The sequence below is a fragment of the Bos taurus genome, chromosome X, assembly GCF_002263795.3.
Source record: "Bos taurus isolate L1 Dominette 01449 registration number 42190680 breed Hereford chromosome X, ARS-UCD2.0, whole genome shotgun sequence".
Lineage (NCBI taxonomy): Eukaryota > Metazoa > Chordata > Mammalia > Artiodactyla > Bovidae > Bos > Bos taurus.
Genome location: NC_037357.1, coordinates 5,971,786 through 5,985,593, shown reverse-complemented (window position 1 = coordinate 5,985,593; position 13,808 = coordinate 5,971,786).

Genomic DNA, 13,808 nt, shown 5'->3' with positions numbered 1-13,808 from the left:
GATTTTTGACAGCAAGGACCATATCTTTGCCACCTTTGGAATACACAGCACCTATAGGTAATAATCAATGTTTATTTCTTGACTGACAGATTGATTAAATAAATGGTAAAGCTGCTTATGTCTATTATAAAACCTCATATATTCCATTTAAATATGGTTCTTAAAATGCTTTATTTTGAAGGAGCTGTTAGCCCATTTAGAAAGCAATTTTGCTTGTAACAGAAAATTGGGTAACTACAAGGTTTTTCAAAAGATGAACTGATTCTGAAAGCAGATGTATTTGATTTTATGTGATGGTTGCTACGGGAACACCTAAATGCAAATTTCATTTTACATAAGACTCAGTTAAAATATTGATCAGAAAAGAAAGAAGAAGCTTCAAGCCAAGTCATAAAGTGACTTGAGAAACTGCTTTCTGATTGGAAGGGGAAAAAGGATTCTGTTTTATGTAATCAGTCTATTTCAGCATAGATGTAGAGTGGAGAGTTAGCAGCAAGGAAGCACAGAGGAGACACTGCCAGTTTCCATCTCGTGCTAAAATACAGAAAAGCAGAAGAAGCAAAATAGCTAACTGCTAGCAGTTTAATTCCTTCAGCACTTAGTGATCTGGATTTCAACTTAAAGGTCACATCTTATGGTAAAATTCCCCTGCCCTTGGGAAGGTGAGGTGCCTTAACCCGTGTTCTTACAATACCAGGAAGCTTTTCTCTTTAATGTAAATTCTGGGAGATCAGAGGTCATGTCTTACTCAGGCCTATATCCCAAGCACCTTGCCCAGTGGCTCACTCCCCTTTTCAGCCTCTTGTCTCACTCCCCGCTTCGCAGGCCAGATGGGACAGAAAAAAAATGGAGTTTCTGCAACAAGCTGCTCCCTCCGCTCACCTTTGGACCTTTATACAGACTGTTCTCCCTACCCTGAGCCCCAAGCCATACCATTCCCTGACAAAATCTTTCCTATCCTTCAGTTCTCTGTTTATAAACTTCTGCCTTCAAGACCTCCCTAACTCTCCAAGTCTGGATGAGGGGGACCTCTAGGTGTTCCAGGTCTACCCTAACATGGTACTTATCTCATGGTAGTTTATTTCATGGTGGAAAAAAATACTTCATCTCATCGTCAGCACCTAGCACAGTACCTGCCACATCACATGAACTTAAAAAGTACTTGATGACTGCATAAAAAAAAAAAAAAGATTGCCTACAGAAGACAAAGGAATCTGACAGGTGTGGGGTGATACAAGGATGCATATGACAAAAATTCTTGCTCACATCAGGAAGGATCCAAAGAAATACATAATTAACGTGAATACAAGGCAGACTGTAATGAATGCTACAATTAAGGCAAACATGTACTATGAATTTTCTGGAACCATCTTGATTTCAAATAATCTATCACATTGTTCCTATAAGTATACTTATCGTTGTCAAAGCATGTGTCCTGATTTAGAGTTCAGCAAATGCAGTCGCTGTAGTTATCACCAAAGTATAAGCAAATTGCTGTAGGGTATAGAAGACAGAAAGACTTATTAGAGGAAGTGCAATTTGCATTGGGCTTTGAATGGAGAGGGTGACAGGCAGAAAGAAATGAGTAAAGAGGAGAGAAATTTCAGGCAAAGGAAATCAGCCTAAGCAAGAGCTCTTAGGCAGGAAGGTGAAGGATGGAGCGAAGGAATGATGAATAAACCAGTATGACAGGAGTAGGAAATAAGAAGTCATTTTAAAGCTCGAGGAAAATTAGAAATGACAAAGGAATTCCTGACTTTGGTTAGTTGTAAGCAGATAGTTATCTTTCTCATAAGGGAAGGAAGTTGACTGTTCACACAGGAAGACAGGCTACAGAGGATGTGACTCTTAGGGAGGGGCCAGAGCCATGAAAATTTCTTAAGGATAGGGAGAAATTGTAACTCTCAGAAGTTAGAAAGAAGCCTTGCTGGAAGGGGTAGGGAGGTGGGAGGATGGAAAGAACAAGAATGCTATATACTTTTTAAATTTAACTGTGTATCATTAATGGTGATGTGCAAGTATTAAAAAGATTTCTATTCAAGGGTGGAATACAATTGAATAGAACATGTTAATCTATTTTTAAGTTAAGCATGCCTACAGAAAGCATCAGTAAACTGAAAGAAAGCAAAGTATAAAAGAGGGGATAGTCTGAGTCCTAATATAGTGATGGTGATATCCCAATACCTAAAGCTAATGTTCTACCCCTGGGTTGGGAAGATCCTCTGGAGGAGGGCATAGCAACCCACTCCAGTATTGCTGCCTGGATAATCCCATGGACAGAGAAACCTGGTGGGCTACAGTTCATGGGGTTGCATAGAGTTGGACATGAGTAAAGCAACTTAGCACACACACACACGGATGTATCAGATCAGTCGCTCAGTCGTGTCCGACTCTTTGCGACCCCATGAATCGCAGCATGCCAGGCCTCCCTGTCCATCACCAACTCCCGGAATTCACCCAGACTCACGCCCATCAAGTCAGTGATGCCATCCAGCCATCTCATCCTCTGTCGTCCCCTTCTTCTCCTGCCCCCAATCCCTCCCAGCATCAGAGTCTTTCCACACTATTATCAACCAAGTTGTGCTTTTAACTTACTGACAGGTAGCACATAAAAGTTTCGCTTAATTAACTGCTTCATTAAAATGGGTTTTGTAGACAACACCTAATATACTTGAATATCTGCTTACAAATCTATGAAGCTCTTTACATTTAATTCTCATGCAGTACATGTCATCCCAAAGAAAGCCTTGCAAATTCATTCACTTACCCATATCTCAATCCTGCAGATACCTAAGAAAGGGACATTTGGTGTCTGCCATTCATTGCACCAGCTGCCGATATGAACTGGCTCTGCATAGAATGGAGAACGTGATAGGAAAACTAGGCAGCTCCCCGAATCCTCCAGTTCCAGGTCTTCCTAGCGCTGTGGGCTTCTCTGGTTTATTCTAGGAATTCATTTCATCAGATACTGACAAATTCAAATGTATGTACAAAACTCTCCAAAGCAAATTACTGTAAGTTATGTTTTAAATTATTCACACATTCATACTAGACTCTCAGCTAGAAGAGGCCCAGTGACCATTAGTCCAAACCTTATGTTTTAGGGACAAGTAAATGCAGATAGCTAAGGCCACCCACAGAATTATACAGGTTATTCACTGCATGTAACCAATATGAGTACAACAACCCTTGAGTTGTGCAGTGCATAACCTGAACAACCATATGTATATCCTGTATGTCCTTTGTCACAGACCTAACTAACTGTAGAACCAAGAAGGTTCATGGTTAAGTATGGAGGCTGTGGAGTCCATCAGCCTGAATTCAAATCCCACTTCTACTAATAATTGCTAGCTGTGTTACCTTATAAAAGTTAGCCAAATCTTTTGAATTCTCCATTTGCCCATATTTAAAATGGGGATAATGACATTATATACTTAGGGTTATTTTATTAAACATTAAACATTATTTTTTCAAACTAAAAAACAGCTAACCTAATTTCCACTCATTATTCTTCGCACCTCCTTCCTTTATACAGGTAGGCAGAGATTTGTCATTTAACAAGATACTGGCTAGTTATTGCAATGATTTCTGGTACTATTTCACTTAGTATCCATATGATCAACAAAAATAACAAACATACATTAAGTATGACCTAAATCAAATCCCTTATGATTATACAGTGGAAGTGACAAATACATTCAAAGGATTAGATCTGATAGAGTCCCAGAAGAACTATGGCAGAGGTTCATAACATTGTACAGGAGGCACTGATCAAAACCATCCCCAAATAAAAAGAAATGCAAAAAGGCAAAATGGTTGTCTTAGGAGGCCTTACAAATAGCTGATAAAGAAGAGAAGCAAAAGGCAAAAGAGAAAAGGAAAAATATAACCATCTGAATGCAGAGTTCCAAAGAGTAGCAAGGAGAGATAAGAAAGCCTTCCTAAGTGCTCAGTGCAAAGACATAGAGGAAAACAATGGAATGGGAAAGACTAGAGATCTCTTCAAGAAAATTAGAGATACCAAGGGAATACTTCATGCAAAGAGGGGAACAATAAAAGACTGAAATGGTATGGATCAATCTAACAGAAGCAGAAGATATTAATAAGAGGTGGCAAGAATACACAGAAGAACTATCCAAAAAAGATCTTAATGACCCAGATAATCATGATGGTGTGATCACTCACCCAGAGCCAGACATCCTGGAGTGGGATGTCAAATGGGCCTTAGGAAGCATCACTAAAAACAAACTAGTAGATGTGATGGAATTCCAGCTGAGCTGTTTCAAATCCTAAAAGATGAGGCTGTGAAAGTGCTACACTCAATATGCCAGCAAGTTTGGAAAACTCAGGGGCCACCGGACTAGTAAAGGTCAGTTTTCATTCCAGTCCCAAAGAAGGGCAATTCCAAAGAATGTTCAAACTACCGCACAATTGCACTAATTTCAAATGTGAGCAAAGTAACGCTCAAAATTATCCAAGCTAGACTTCAACAGTACATGAACCAAGAACTTCCAGATTGTTCAAGCTGGATTTAGAAAAGGCAGAGGAACCGGAGATCAAATTGCCAACATCCGTTGGATCATCAAAAAAGCAAGTCCCAGAAAAACATCTATTTCTGCTTCATTGAGTACACTAAAGCTTTTGACTGTGTGGATCACAATAAACTGTGGAAAATTCTTAGAGAGATGGGAACACCAGACCACTTTACCTGCCTCCTGCAAAACCTGTATGCAGGTCAAGAAGCAACAGTTAGAACCAGACATGGAACAAAAGATTGGTGCCAAATTGGGAAAGGAGTATGTCAAGGCTGTAGATTGTCACCCTGCTTATTTAACCTATATGCAGAGTAAATAGGTCATGCAAAATGCTGGGCTGGATGAAGCTCATGCTGGAATCAAGATTGCTGGGAGAAATATCAATAACCTCAGATATGAAGATGACACCACCCTTATGGCAGAAAGCAAAGAGGAACTAAAGAGCCTCTTGAAAGTGAAAGAGGAGAGTGAAAAAGTTGGCTTAAAACTCAACATTCAGAAAACTAAGATCATGGCATCTGGTCCCATCACTTCATGGCAAATATAAGGGGGGAAAAATGGAAACAGTGACAGATTTTATTTTCTAGGTCTCCAAAATCACTGCAGATGGTGACTACAGCCATGAAATTAAAATTGTTACTCCTCAGAAGAAAAGCTATGACAAACCTAGACAGCATATTAAAAAGCAGAGACATCACTTTGCCAACAGAGGTCCATATAGTCAAAGGTATGGTTTTTCCAGTAGTCATGTATGGATATAAGAGTTGGACCATAAAGAACAATGAGCACAGAAGAATTGATACTTTTTAACTGTGGTGCTGGAGAAGACTCTTGAGAGTCCCTTGGACAGCAAGGAGATCCAACCAGTCCATCCTAAAGGAAATCAGCCCTGAATATTCATTGGAAGGACTGATGCTGAAGCTGAAACTCCAATACTTTGGCCAGCTGACACGAAGAACTGACTCATTGGAAAAGACCCTGATTCTGGGAAAGACTGAAGGCAGAAGGAGGAGGAGATGACAGAGGATATGATAGTTGGATGGCATCATCAATTCAATAGACATGTGTTTGAGCAAATTCTGGGTGATAGCGAAGGACAGCAAAGTCTGGCATGCTGCAGTTCATGGGGTTGCAAATAGTTGGACATGACTGAACAACTAAACAGCAACACTGAGTGCTTTTGCCAGGCCCTGTGCTAAGCACATTTATATATATATATATATATATATATATATATATATATATATATATCATTCAATCCTCACAACAACCCCAAAAGTAGTTTTAGTTTTACAAATGAGGAAATTGAAGTTCATTAAGATTAAATAACCTAAGACCATTCAGACAGTAAATGGCAACACTAGATTTCAAAGCCAAGTCCATTTGATCCCAGAGTCCATGCTCCCAATCCCTGTGCTTTGCAGGAGAGGAAAAATTTTCTTCTACCCTTCTAGGTTCTTGTAGCTAATCTAATAATTAAATTTGCATAAGACAGGTTAACAGAAGGAAAACAAATTTAACTTTATACGTCCAAGAGTCTCTCATAGACAGGAGAGGCTCAAAGATCATCAGGCAATTAAGGCTTATACTCCTGAGCTAAGGAGAAGGGGATTGGTGTCTGGAACTTCAAAGGGTGAGGGAGATAATTCACAGGAAGATGGGAAGAGCAAATCTGGGGTAAATCAATGTTTTCCATGCCATACAGAGGCAATGGGGCACAGAGGTAAATTTGAACAAAGAAGTCCTGCTAAGCTCCCCCCAGCTTATCACACACCTTTACTCTTTGTGTCATCTCTGTGTTAATTCTCTTCCTGGACCAGGTGCCCTATCTTAATTCTTTTAGACAGTTAAGGGATCAGTAAAAAGCTCCTCTTGAGTCATCTGGGCCTTAATTATTTTCAGCTCACAATAATCCACATGCCAAAGTGGCACACCCTGGAGCTGCCTGCCCTGAACCCCATCAACTTCCTCAGCATGATGAGAATATGTGAGTCTGCTCCATATTTCATTACAGTGGCCTCTGACCTGGCCTACTCCGTCCCTAGATATCTGCTCATTTGCTCACCCACCCTGCATCCAAGCCAGCTCTGAAAAAGATATACAGGAACCTGTTTCCTTTGCTTTATTATTCAATTACAAATGGTAGAAACTCAATCTGTAATTTTATACAAGGGCTATTGTGAAGGGTAAATATTTCTTAGGTGCTAATTTTCTATTCCCCTCATCTTTCTTCTGGTGCTTCTTTGCTGTTTAATATTTTGAAAAATTAATTGTTTAATTTCAAGCATTGATTTATTAAACCAACACTGACAGGGATATCTTAAGTGAATAATTTTGAGCTCATCATTTCCATATAGCAGGTAATGGTGCTGCTGCAGGGGAAAAAAAAGCCATGGAGAAGAGAGCAAGGGAGAAAATCTTCCCTTTTTTGCTTTGGAAGAAAAAGTAGAGTTCCACTTTTGAGTCAGAAGTATTACTAAGAAACTCAGAAATACCTAACAAAAAGTAAATCTTGTCTTTACTTTTCATTTTGACTCAGTGGCTTCTCCAGTGTTGCTGCTGCTGCTAAGTCGCTTCAATCGTGTCTGACTCTGTGTGACCCCATAGACAGCAGGCCACCAGGCTCCCCCATCCCTGGGATTCTCCAGGCAAGAACACTGGAGTGGGTTGCCATTTCCTTTTCCAAATGAAGCCAGAATGCAAACTCAAATGAACAGAGACATATATAATATTTACACTGTCTATATGTATTATACATACTATGTAGGTAAATGTTAGCTAAAATATGAATCTTAAGGTAAATGTTTGTAGTGTCTAGTTATCAGTGATCAATGGCATTAATAAGAGCCATGACAGAAGTTTTAAAAAATATCTAGGAAGCCTATGATTAGATATATAATGTAAGGTTTTTCTTAACTTTTATAAATTCCACATGACTTGCAATTAATGGATCAACTTAATGTTTGCTGTTATTGTTGTTTCTTGCAAAACAAAGCACTGATGGTTCACTTTTCCCATAATTACTGAAACAGCATGGAAAAGGGCAGGGCACAACTTTTAAAAGAATGATATGGCCATAAAACATGACAAAAACTGGCTAGAACCAACTAGGTCCAAGATGATGGAAGATGTGACTTCCAGCAGACCTTCAGTTTCATTATATGCCCATTGTAATACATTAGCTAAATGACACACCTACCATCACAAAGACAGTTCTGAGACCAATCATAAAAGACCAAAAAGTGGGCAGTGGACCAATTCCTGGGAATCCCCATCCCTTTTTGAAAATAATTGGAATAATCCTCCCACTCACTAGCCTATGAAATTAACCAGCCTATTAAAACTAACCACACCATATTTTGAAGCCCTGTTATTCTCTCTTAGCTTCTGAGATGGCCACACACTGTGGAGTATGTTTCTCTCTAAATAAATCCACTTCTTAACTATTGCTTCATCTCCAAATTATTTCATGAGAAAGCAAGAACCTTAAATTCACCGGCAACATTATGAGCTTTCCAATGTACATATTCTATAAATAGGATCACCCCCTTCACCTAGGCCAAGAGTCAGTATACTTCTTTCATAAAATATCAAATAGTAAATGTTTAGGCTCTGTGAGCCATACACTCTCTGTAGTAACTACTCAGCTCTGCCACTGTGGCAGGAAATCAGCCATGGATCATATATATATAAAGGAATGTGGATGCTTGTGTTCAAATAAGATTTTATTTATGGGTGCTGAAATTGAAATTGTATATAATTTTCACATCACAAAATATCCTTCATTCCATTTTTTTCAGCCATTTAAAAAATGTAAAAACTATTCTTAGCTCACAGACTATACAGAAACAGTCAACAGGCTGGATTTGGTCTTAATACCATAGTGGTCGATGCCTAACCTAGGTAGGGATAAAGCAGATTCTAAAAGGAGGTGATATATTTTGACTTTGATATTGATCCTGTAGACTCAGAAATGGGTAATGGCAGAATTTAATAGGCAACACCAATTATCAGGATCACTTGAAGTGTCATATATCATCATATTGTTAAGGTTCAGATATGAGGAGTCATAAACAACCACAATAGCAGCTTTAAATATGAGATCCTGCTTTTGACAGTTTCTGAAAGCAGGAAAAAAAAAAAAAAAAAAACTTGCAACTGGCAGGAGATCCATGTTAATAGGTATTTTTCAGTTCCAAAGAAACACCATGAGTAAATGCTATCCAATCATTTCCTTTTGTTTGATATATAGTAGGAAACTGATAAAGAACTATCACCTGCACTTTCCTACTTCATCAGCAACTGCTCATTCTGGCATGATTTAGCTTCCTAAAACAAGAGCCTCATCCTTCTTAGAATAGTCAATAGCTAGCCCAGTCATTTTCTGTAATTGCTTAAGCGTGACATCAATAAACTGGACATGGAATAACAGACTGGTTCCAAATAGGAAAAGGAGTATGTCAAGGCTGTATATTGTCACCCTGCTTATTTAACTTATATGCAGAGTACATCATGAGAAACGCTGGGCTGGATGAAGGACAGGCTGGAATCAAGATTGCCGGGAGAAATATCAATAACCTGAGATATGCAGATGACACCACCCTTATGACAGAAAGTGAAGAGGAACTAAAAAGCCTCTTGATGAAAGTGAAAGAGGAGAGTGAAAAAGTTGGCTTAAAGCTCAACATTTAGAAAACAAAGATCAAGGCATCTGGCCCCATAACTTCATGGGAAATAGATGGGGAAACAGTGGAAACAGTGTCAGACTTTATTTTGGGGGGCTCCAAGATCACTGCAGATGGTGATTGCAGCCATGAAATTAAAAGACGCTTACTCCTTGGAAGAAAAGTTATGACCAACCTAGATAGCATGTTGAAAAGCAGAGACATTACTTTGCCAACAAAGTCCGTCTAGTCAAGGCTATAGTTTTTCCAGTGGTCATGTATGGATGGGAGAGTTGGACTGTGAAGAAGGCTGAGCACCGAAGAATTGATGCGTTTGAACTGTGGTGTTGGAGAAGACTCTTGAGAGTCCCTTGGACTGCAAGGAGATCCAACCAGTCCATTCTGAAGGAGATCAGCCCTGGGTGTTCTTTGGAAGGAATGATGCTAAAGCTGAAACTCCAGTACTTTGGCCACCTCATGCGAAGAGTTGACTCACTGGAAAAGACTCTGATGCTGGGAGGGATTGGGGGCAGGACGAAAAGGGGATGACAGAGGATGAGATGGCTGGATGGTATCACCGACTCGATGGACGTGAGTTTAAGTGAACTCCGGGAAATGGTGATGGACAGGGAGGCCTGGCGTGCTGCAATTCATGGGATCGCAAAGAGTCAGACACGACTGAGCAACTAAACAGAACTGACATCAGTAAACAGCAGCATACCTCTCTCTCTGGCATTCATGCAACTGCATTGATTTCAAAACCAAAGAATCTAGTTTCATATGAGTCATTCTAACATGGATTGTAGTTCCATGAAGGTAGGGATCATGTGTGCTTTGCTCACTGCTCTATTCCAGAGGCCTAGTGTAGGGCCTGGAATATAACAAGTTCTCAATATCGGGCTTCCCTGCTGGCTCAGTGGTGAAGAATCTGCTCACCAGTGCAGGAAACATAGGTCAATCACTGATCCAGGTAGATTCCACATGCCACGGAGCAGCTAAGCCCATGCACCACAAGTATTGAGCCTGTGCTCTAGAGCCCAGGGAAGAAGGCAATGGCACCCCACTCCAGTATTCCTGCCTGGAAAATCCCATGGATGGAACAGCCTGGTAGGCTGCAGTCCATGGGGTCGTGAAGAGTCGGACACAACTGAACGACTTTACTTTCACTTTCATGAATTGGAGAAGGAAATGGCAACCTACTCCAGTGTTCTTGCCTAGAGAATCCCAGGGATGGTGGAACCTACTGGGCTGCCGTCTATGGGGTCGCACAGAGTCGGACATGACTGAAGCGACTTAGCAGCAGCAACTAGAGCCTGGGAGCTGCAACTAGAGGCTATGCACCTAGAGCCTGGGCTCTGCAACAGGCCTGTGCAGTGGCCACCACAGTGAGAAGTCCACACTCCACAACTAAAGAGTAGCCCCTGCTCACTGCAACTAGAGAAAGCCCTTGTGAAGCAATAAAGACCCAGCACAGCCATAAAAAAAAAAAATAAATACATAAATAAAAATATTTTTAAAAATACAATGTCATACACTGGTTAAGAGCGTACACCTTGGAATTACACAGGGATTTGAATCCTGGCTCCATATGACCTTGCAAGGAACAGTATCATTGAGCCTCAGTTTTCTCATATGCTCATAAAATGAGCATAATCGTGGACTGATTTAGGTAGAATCTATAAAATAACAACATGGAAACTGGAATGTAGACAGCATTTAATAAATATTAGCTGTGACTCTTTCTCCTCATTATTAATACTGTTTCTCCTCCAGTTGGTATATTTCAGCTTATTTATTGAGTCTCAAGAACTTTCACTATAGTCTAGGGGATCTATTCATATGGAGACACTACCCTTCAGCCTGCCTGTCAAGGTTTTCCACAGGGGACTTAACCCATGGTTTCCTGCATAATATTTTCTAATCGCTCCAGTTAAAGTGTCCATTCTGGTTTGCCCAGAACTGAGGGTATACCCAGGAGTTTCAGTGTTAAAAATGGATGGACAAACTAGGATGGATCTGTAATCCTGCCCTTATATCTATCCTTGTCATCCTAGCTTTCAGATGCCACTCATTTAAAAAAATCCATGTGCATTTGGGGGTGGGTGGATGAATAAGAGAGAAGGGAGGATAAGACTCAAAGCTTCCAGTGGGAATCAGAACAGAATGCCAAACAGGAGTGCCTGCTTCTCTTCCTCTCCCAACCAGAAGCTTTCAGCACTTCAAACAATGGTTAATCAACTGGCTCCAGCCTAAGCAGAATTGGTATTTACATTCAGTCCCCTCTAAAATGCTAATTGAAATTATTTGCAGCTAAAGGCAGTTTGAAAACTCCTTTCATTACATAGACAAAGACTGGGAAGGTGGTATTTCTCTCTCTTATTCTTCTTTGTTTTGAGTTCTTGTTCCACAGATCAAAGAGCAACCAAGCCTTTTGCAGCTGGCCCCTTCTAACTTCTGAAGTTTTTATTCACATGAAAATCCAAATATAAACTTCACGCTTGGCTGCTGAGAGGCAAGAATCCCTTCTTTGAAAAGGTTTCCTCCAAACAGCTGGAGGAACTGCTTGGACTGCTTTTCTGCTAAATACAGTTCCTCATGACTTGGTTTGGGATGGGGATGGCCTTGAAGAAAGATGGTTCTCATTGAAAGAGAAATTACCTCTTTGTCTTTTCCCCAGCAATTTTACAAACCCTGCAGAAACCCTCCAGAATTAACTGGAGACTGCAAGCTCCTTTCAAAGGGAGTATGAAAATCTGTTGCCTATCAGATAACCTGGTGCCTACAAGGGCTTCCCTGGTGGCTCAGCTGGTAAAGAATCTACCTGCAATGTGGGAGACCTGGGTTCAATTCCTGGGTTGGGAAGATCCCCTGGAGAAGGGAACAGCTACCCACTCCAGTATTCTTGCCTGGAGAATTCCATGGACTGTATAGTCCATGGTGTCACAAAGAGTCGGACACGACTGAGCAACTTTCACTTTACAAGGTAACCAGGCATCTCAGGAACTAGTTTTACAATAACAGCATATGAGATATCAGTATTATATGACAAAGTATTCTAACATTGACTTAACAGTCACAGCCTAAAGTTGGAATTTTTAGGACTTAACCCCAGGAGGTGGCATCTCAAGCAACCCTGAGAGAGCTGCTCCAAGGAGGTGAAAGGAGGAGCCAGCTTATATAAAAGCTTTGTAACAAAAGGGTAGGTAGTCAAATCATTAAAAGATGCTTGTTAATTAAAGAAAACCAGTTAACCCAAATTAAGGAACTTATTTTCTCTGAAGAAAATGGTATTGGAAGGAGAAATGGTTGCAAGATGACGGAGGGTGGGAAATGATATAATCACAAAGAGCCTTAAGAATGTGTTTTTTCATGCACAAAAGGTCAAGAATGATATCTGGGCAATGTGTGGCCTATATAAAAATTGATAAACAGATCAGATCAGATCAGATCAGTCGCTCAGTCGTGTCCGACTCTTTGCGACCCCATGAATCGCAGCACGCCAGGCCTCCCTGTCCATCACCAACTCCCAGAGTTCACTCAGACTCACGTCCATCAAGTCAGTGATGACATCCAGCCATCTCATCCTCTGTCGTCCCCTTCTCCTCCTGTCCCCAATCCCTCCCAGCATCAGAGCCTTTTCCAATGAGTCAACTGTTCGCATGAGGTGGCCAAAGTACTGGAGTTTCAGCTTTAGCATCATTCCTTCCAAAGAAATCCCAGGGCTGATCTCCTTCAGAATGGACTGGTTGGATCTCCTTGCAGTCCAAGGGACTCTCAAGAGTCTTCTCCAACACCACAGTTCAAAAGCATCAATTCTTCGGTGCTCAGCCTTCTTCACAGTCCAACTCTCACATCCATACATTACCACAGGAAAAACCATAGCCTTGACTAGACAGAAGCCTTAATTAAATAGACTTGGGAGACCAGAATGGGGAGTTCCCATGCCCTATGACAACATCAAAGACCTCCTCCAATTTCCTGACATAGGGAGCAAAATTTGCTGTCCCAAAATGCTTCTCTTCAGCATGGGAATGAATTTAGGCTGATTATTTTTGAAAAACAGAAGACTCAGGAAATCTTTCTTTTTCACCTCCCACTTAGCTGCATAAAGAATTTAGACAGAGGATCTGCTCCTGGAATAAAGCTATCATTAGAGCTATCTGCAAAGAACACAGGCTAGGTGTTGTGGGGGGAGCTCTAGGTAGGGCCTAGAGATCCGAATCCACCATGTTCCATTGTCTCTAAGTGGCCCATGAGCATTTATTTACCAAACATCTGTTTTTCCATCTCCATGTGAATTGTCTTCTTCCCCTTTGAAGTCCCAAACCACAACTCCCAACATCCTCTTTTGTCTTTAGCTGAAGATAGTATTTAAGGTGAGAGTTGCAGTTATTTTTGTGAGTTTCTCATTTCTCCTGGATCTTTCCCAAGTAATTGTACATGTTGTTAAAATTTGTGTGATTTTCTCCTGTTAAACTCTTTCATACCAAGCTACTAGAACTAATCAATGAACAGAGTAAAGTCTCAGGATATAAAATTAATATACAGAAATCCCTTGCATTCCTACATATTAACAATGAAAAATCAGAAAGAGAAATTAAGGAAACAA